The 8,518-nt window shown below is 28.8% G+C and overlaps 1 protein-coding gene across 1 annotated transcript in view; it reads left to right on the top strand.

The window, feature by feature from the left end:
- Positions 1-3,872: 3,872 nt before the first annotated feature.
- The window catches only part of LOC144964850 (uncharacterized), a 30,704-nt gene continuing 26,058 nt past the window's right edge, over positions 3,873-8,518 (top strand). The window contains exon 1 of the mRNA XM_078899560.1: positions 3,873-4,517. The gene's annotated coding sequence lies outside the window, so the exon portion shown is untranslated. The remainder of the gene's footprint in view (positions 4,518-8,518) is intronic.

Genomic DNA, 8,518 nt, shown 5'->3' with positions numbered 1-8,518 from the left:
CCAATTGAGCTATCGGGGACAGTCTTTTCACTTTAAAAGACTATGTTTATTCATCCTTTTAATAATTTAACGTGTCAACTGGATCAAAATAAAATCTCATATTTTAAACTATAATATATTTAATTGTAAACATTTAAATAACCAGGATAATGAACCCTCTAGACGACTGATCACAGGTTTGAGAGTTGTTGCCAAGATGAGGATAATTTTAATCGATCGATATAATAATAATAATAATAATAATAATAATAATAATAATAATAATAATAATAATAATAATAATATAATAATAATAATAATAATAATAATAATAATAATAATGATAAGAATAATAATAATAATAATAATAATAATAATAATAATAATAATAATAATAATAATAATAATAATAATAATAATAATATATAATAATAATAATAATAATAATAATAATAATAATAATAATAATAATAATAATAATAATAATATAATAAGAAGAAGAAGAAGAAGAAGAAGAAGAAGAAGAAGAAGAAGAAGAAGAAGAAGAAGAAGAAAAAGAGTAAGAATAAGAATAATAATAGCAATAATAATAATAATAATAATAATAATAATAATAATAATAATATAATAATAATAATAATAATAATAATAATAATAATAATAATAATAATAATAATAATAATAATAATAATAATAATAATAATACTGCACACTTGTATAGCGCCAACATCTGATCTCATGTAATATGAGCTCTAGACGCTTGACAAAAATAAGATATAATATATCATTAATTAAACTATGACTACAGCTGTTAGATACAGACATATTCAATATTTAAAATGCTATCACAACTTAATTTAAAATCAAGCATAATGTAAAGGATGAGTTTTCTGACTAAATTCTTAAATACGTACCTACGTGTCTTTCCAAATCACGTCAACTAATTGGTTAAATTCCAAATGGCTTGTATATACATTAAATTATTTTTTTGAATTGAGCTTTATATAGCGCAATATCCACTAAATGTGCTCAAAGCGCTTTACAAGAGGTCCCTGGTCAACAGCATTTAAACATGTAGGACGGGACATGACGCCTGTTAGGCGATATTACAATTTTTCGGACAAAGACAACGCTGTTAACGACCAGGTACTCATTTTACACCTGAGTCCGGTGAGAGAATGTGAGTAAAGAGCCTTTTCCAAGGACTCAACTATGCGCCGAGCGCGAGGCTCGAACCCAGGACCTTCCGATCCGAAAGCGAGTGTCATACCACTAGACCACATAGCCTGACATACTCTTCTGTTGTTTTATTTTCCGGTTCCAAATTGAGTCTCATTAAGCATTTCATAGATAGTGATAATGATAATATTCACGCATTAAGAAATGAGAAAAAAAAAAGAGAAAAATTAAAAACAATTCAAATATCACAACAATAACAAAATATACACGAAAACTATCTTAGTATTGTAAGAGCTGCTTTGGGTCATTATCTAATTCTTTATTTTAAATTCGATTAATTTTCCTTCATCTTTCCAAAAAAAAAAAAAAAAAAAAAAAAATTATAAAAAATATTTGAATTTGTAAACTAAGGTATAGGCGTAGGTAAGGTGCATACATTATCAGGTCTGATAACCGAGCTTTATTATGGGCCTGATATAACATTATTGTAGTGGAATATATTTTGCGTTGTTTTGAGATGTTTTTTTTTTTCCATTACAGCAATGAGACTATAACAATTTGGGTTATCAGACCTGCAAATAAGAAAAAGTCTTACAAGACCAAAATAAAGATTACATTGGAATGATGTGTAAAAAGAGGTGGAGAAGATGAGTGCATGAAGTGTTCTAAAAAGGGGGAAAGAAGAAGTTGTAGTGGAGGGGAAAACAGGCGAAAGGAAGTTGTTGACAACTTCGAGCAATGATGTTCATGGCGCATAAAATTATCTTATTTTATTTATTCATCTTTTTATCTTAATCCCCCCCCCCCCACACACTCACACACACACACACACCAGCCTCTCCTGAAATAGAATGCGGCAATAGCTTCCTATTAGTAGGACGGGCTCAATTCTATCACAAAACACTAACTAAAACCTTTAAATTATTGGTCGTGTCCGCAAGATAGTAATATTATACCCAACATTAGAATGGGGTTATAATCTATTACTCAATATTTATTAGATAGTTTCAATATACATAAATATTATGTAAATTATGCAATATGAAATGTACTCTCACCATGCTCTTCGTCCTTTAGTGTTGAATATTTAGAACGATGCAAATAAGACTTCAAAGCAGAAACACATAGGTATTCTTGTGAAGATTATAAGCTGAAGATGTGAGTGTTGGACCCAACTACTCAATCACCGCCGCTGGAGGTGAGAAAAAGTTATATTGCGGTATTTATTGGTCTCTACCATTATCATATAGTAGAAATGTTAATGGTCTCTACTGAACTGGTAAAGCGGGCGTTTTATCGTTTTTGAGCTATCAAAACCCCTTGAATGGAAAGTTGAATTCCAACTGACTACGGGTTTGAACCAGGTTTGCTTGCGTGCGAGTTGAATGCTTAACCTATTGAATAATCTTCTTGAGTAGCCTCCAGGATGATAGAATCGTATTCTATCTCTTGGTATTGATAAACCATCCGATAATGAGGATGATTATAAAAGAAGTTACGATGCGATAACAATAGGAACACGTCGATATCATCTAAATCTGACAAGATAGAAAATAGCGGGTCTCTATCAAACTCTAAGAAGGACCAATTTCCTTCTCTAAGCACTGTCGTTATGACAAGTAGATTGGCGCTATGATAGTAACAAACACTGCAAGTATCTATTATAAATAATCTCAATCCCCCACGAAACCCAATTCTCGCTAATTTATGGCTTTGTTCTATTACGTGTTATAATACATATACTATTATACACCTGGTGTTATATTATTCTCTCCCAATCAGGATAACCAATTAACGGATTTCACACCCCCCCCCCCCCCCCCCCCCCCCCCCCGCGCCAATCATAGCGGTTTTGATTCCTCTCTATCTTATCTTCGCTTCACTTTGAAAGGACAACGTTTACTGATCACGAAGACTTTCGTACACTTCATTTCTTCAAATATTCAGTTTTCACCTTGTCCCGCCCAAGTAATCAGGAGTAGCGGTGTGGTTTGAGTGTGTACATTATTAACCATAGCGGCCAGTGATATCCAGTTATTCGAACAAGCCCCGCCCAGTGGCAACTTGATTGACAGAAGCAATTGGCGTAACGAGTTGGGCGTGTGTTTGATGTCTCTCGGCACCGCCTCGACTTGTAAAGGAAACGTAAAGTATTGGATGTGAATGGGGGAGACTAGAAAGACAAGAAGTCGTAGTGTGGCGTGTGTGTGCGCGTGTGTGAGTATGAAATAGTGAGGGAGTTTCACACACACACAAAAAGCATCACACATGTGTGTTGGTTGCTCAATGAAATCAGCGGTTATCTGAAGGCAATGTTTGTCTCATTGGCGGTCGTTTGTCGTCAAATGAAGAGAAGAAGGTTTATGAATATTGCTCCATCATGACTACGGTCTTGGATTAGCTAGATAGCTGTCAATCTCTCAGGGTGTGTCAGTGAATTCCGAATCTCATTCATAGCCGCATTAGAACCAAGACAGGTCCGTGTGTTGCCGAATTATATCGTGCGATATTGAATGCGTGTGTGTTGTGATGCTATTATTGTCATCATAATACTTGTGTGTCTGTGTGCAGGCAAGCAAGAGCAGCGCTTAGTTGTTGTAATGTATTTGTGGTGGTAAAGCAGTGACAGAGGACAATTGGCATATTATGAACGCCTCTCATCGCTTTTGGGTGAATTTTGGACAACAATAATCACTTGGTGTTCTTTCTGTGACGGATTCAGTTGTAGATTAGCCGGCCCTGGATGGAACATGCTGGCGTCCAAAACGGATGTTCTCTATCTAGATAGTGTTGTTGTATGATAGTCATTAGCAGTCCTGTTATTGTCGACTGTGTACTTGGCTCTATGGTAGTACATAATAGTATAACATTATTGTAACATCATCAGTCCCCACGAGTAGTAACAAGCGCTGCAGGATAGCGGTTAGACACCAAGTGAAAAATCAGATTTCAAGATAGATAAGCACGCGTATACACGTTGATTTTGATTTGAGTTGTACAAGTGACAGGAGTTTCTTAAGCAAGTTGGTCAACATTATAAAAGAAAGCAAGAAATTAATTTACGTTTATCACTAAACCAAACGGAGATATTTCGTTGCATCAGAATGATGAATGGATACTAGCCATGAGGTTCACTACAAGTAAATTCCATTGGCATTAATTCTTCGTGGATACGTTTCCTTTGTATTCGTCAGTGGCCATAATCATATCGTATCATGCGCGTGATTATTTCGTATCGTGAGCAGCAATTAATATAATATTACTTGTGCGGGTTCATTACAGCAGGGACTTACAGGTGGAAACTTATAGTTGATTTCTCATTGTAAAGGACATTATCACTGGGGATATTCTATGATCTTGTAAGTGCTTAAAACCGATATTTTCTCTTGACTTGATATTTTACAAAATTCTAACTTACAAATTCTACAGATAAACGACAGGTTTCCCATAAGAAATGAAACCTTCCTACGGTTTGTCATAAAAAGTAACTGGCAAATTTTTACTGACATTTGATTCTTTTTTTTTTTTTTCAAAATTAATTTTCGGAAGCTAATTATTCTTGTTTGTACTCTTGCTACTCTTTGAAATCTAGGCGTGATAACGAATAATAATAATAGGTTAGTGGTGTCGTAGGCGTTAAAAACCGTAATTGTTTCAACATATTAATTTTGTTGTTTTTGTTTTGTTTGCATTATTGATTTTTTTTTCTATTTTAAAAAAGTAATTATAAAAGTGGGGGATTTGGTCCTTGTTCTAATAAAGAATAATTTAAGAATTCTTTGTCTCGTTACTGACTGAATAGAGTCATTCATCTATATCGGAAGGAAGAAAAACCCAAGGTGTTTTATTCCAATACATGCACATATTTATTATCTGGACTAAAGTTTGGGATTTTGAGTACACACTTTTCAAGCTGTTGAAATACAATTTCGTTTACCAGTGAGCTATAATAAAGAAACGTCTTATACAGACATAGACAAACATACACACATACAACTCCTCTCTCTCTATCTCTCTCTCTCTCTCTCTCTCTCTCTCTCTCTATCCATCTATCTATCTATCTCTATCTCTCTCTCTATCTATCTATCTCTATCTATCTCTCTCTCTCTCTCTCTCTCTCTCTCTCTCTCTCTCTCTCTCTCTCTCTCTCACTCTCTCACCCATACACAAAATAAGATGAATAGGCAAGTCAAATCAATTAAGTAAATTACTTGAACAAAGAAAAAACTATTATACAATTCTTTGGGCTCAACAGTCAAATAGCACTATGTACTGCCTTAGCATGAAAAAGCTTGTATTTGAAATTTTGGCCAGAAAACACGTCCTTCAGATATCGATCGGTTAAAATGACCCCTTATCTTGTCAAAAACTCTCAACAATGGAACTTCCGTGAGGCATGACAATTCATTCAACCGATAACTACATGAAACTATATTTATGAGAATGGTAAAAGAAAAAGAAAGAAAAAAAGCAACGAAAAATAAACAAAAACCAAAGCAAAAAATAACAACAAAAACAAACAAACAAAAAACAAAAACAAAACAAAAAGAAAACGATGATGAAATATTGAATGAATATGCCAAGTATAAAAATGTACATGGTAAATATTGTCGAAAAAAACAACAACGCATTTTTGCTTTAAAAATGATTATTTTATATTATTATAGAAGAGTTCGTGAGGAATTAATTCTGTTATTTAAATTTATTCATTCACATTAGGATTTATGTGGATCCAAGAGTCATTTTTTACACTCTCTCCTTTTACTTTTACAAGACGTGCATTCAAAATATATATTTCGAGATGCAGAACTAAATTTAGACAAAATTATTTAGTTCACAATTTGGAATAGCATTGATTTTGAAAAAAGCAAAACGCAATTTTTAAAAATTAAACACGATAGTTCTTTTGATCAAATTTAAAAAAAATGATCGACAAAGAATTTCATTCCTTTAGAACTCATGAGAACAAAAGTTTGAAATATTATGGTGATGGACGGACATCTGAAATCGTTTAGTCATGAGTGACCGTAGAAAACGAATATTATGTGACTGTAGACATCAAAGGGTAGACTTATAATATCATTTTTTAAACGAATACTACATGATTGACATGGTCATATAGGGAACTCATTATCTACTCCACCAAAAATAATCTGAACAGTTGAGGATTAAGATCCCAATAATTCAATATTTGTCATAATTAACAACATATGTAATTTATTAAGATTGTTTCAATATCATGTCATGTATAAGACATTCAATGGATATAATTTTGTATCATTCTAATTAGCCTTTTAGAAGACAAGATGAGTTGCTCTAATTTTTTAAAAGATTTCATCCTTTCTGAAATTAACACGCTATTTCTCTTCAAAATTCGTCGATGATTACATTAAAACCCATGACTGTGACAAAGTGATCAGATCAGAATATCTGAAACTATTTTTAAAATTCAAAACTTTTATATTGTAAGTTTTCTTTTCCTGCCACAAAGTAACTCAGAAAATTAAGTTAAACTTGTTATATTATAAATATTTTAACAAAATTTCTATTTCAAATGAATGAAACTATTTTCTACAATATCCTATAGGCTTTTATATGACAGTTGAATTAATTAATTAATTAATTAATTAATTAATTAATTAATTAATTAATTAATTAATTAATTAATTAATTAATTAATTAATTAATGTATTTATTTATTTATTTTTTCGTTTATTTGTTTATTTTTTCATTCATCATTTACTTAATTACCTATTTATCTGTTTACTTCTATCATTTATTCATTTTTACTCATTCATTTATTAATCTATTTATTTATTAATTAATTTGTTTATTTCTTTAATTATTTATTTCATTATTCAATCATTTATCTGTTTACCTATTTATGTGTATATTTCAATCATTTATTTATTTACTCATTTATTCATCTATTTAATTATTTATTTATTTTTCTATTTATTTACCGATTCAATTGTTCATTCATTTGATGATCAAATTATTATTGATCAATTGATTTGTAAAAAATCAATTCATTTATCTACATATCATATTTTCATTAATTAATTTACGTAACTGAATATTATTTTGTTTATTGTTATTATTATTATTATTATTATTATTATTATTATTATTATTATTATTATTATTATTTTTATTATTATTATTATTATTATTATTATTATTATTATTATTATTATTATTATTATATTATTATTATTATTATTATTATTATTATTATTTATCATTATTATTATTATTATTATTATTTATTATTATTATTATTATTATTATTATTATTATTATTATTATTATTATTATTATTATTATTATTATTATTATTATTTATTATTATTATTATTATTATTTATCATTATTATATTATTATTATTATTATTATTATTATTATTATTATTATTATTATCATTATTATTATTTATCATTATTATTATTATTATTATTATTATTATTATTATTATATTATTATTTATCATTATTATTATTATTATTATTATTATTATTATTATTATTATTATTATTATTATTATTATTATTATTATTATTATTATTATTATTATTATTATTAGTTTTATTATTTATTAATTTTACTATAATAATAATAATAATAATAATAATAATAATAATAATAATAATAATAATAATAATAATAATAATAATTATATTATTATTATTATTATTATTATTATTATTATTATTAATAGTATAGTAGTATAGTAGTAGTAGTATAGTATATAGTATAAGTAGTAGTAGCAGTAGTAGTAGTAGCAGCAGTCGTAGTAGTGATAATAGTAGTATATTTTTTTATTATTATTATTATTATTATTATTATTATTATATTATTATTATTATTATTATTATTTTATTATTATTATATCATTATTATCGTCGTCGTCGTCATCATCATCATCATCATCATCATCATCATCATCATCATCATCATTATTGTGTCGTGTCGTATTGTCATCATAATCTGTAGTTCATCTTTTACGACATAAAACCAAATAAAATACCAGAAGCGGCTCCATATTAATTAAGAAACAGACCACCTCGAACGAGTAGTCTGTAGTTATGGCTAATTTGGTTGATACCAATAGTATTTCTTTTTTCTTTTTCTTTCTTTTTTTAAAAAATGAAACGCTTGTAAAGTTTATGATCAGAATGTATCAATTTTTTAAAATGTATTCATTTTGCTTTTCTATTACGTCTTTATTTCGACTTAATATTGTTTAAAGACAATGGGCATATAATATTATAATCAACCATCGCAATCCACGGGGTGAGAAAGAGGCCAACGATTGAATATTAAATTGAGAAGTATAAGAAAAAATGAGAAAAAATATTT

This window comes from Berghia stephanieae, chromosome 2 (genome assembly GCF_034508935.2).
Source record: "Berghia stephanieae isolate SIO BIC M18660-M18661 chromosome 2, UCSD_Bste_1.3, whole genome shotgun sequence".
Taxonomy (NCBI): Eukaryota; Metazoa; Mollusca; class Gastropoda; order Nudibranchia; family Aeolidiidae; genus Berghia; species Berghia stephanieae.
Note: the sequence above shows the minus strand (reverse complement) of the source record. Positions and strands in the feature narration are given on the sequence as shown.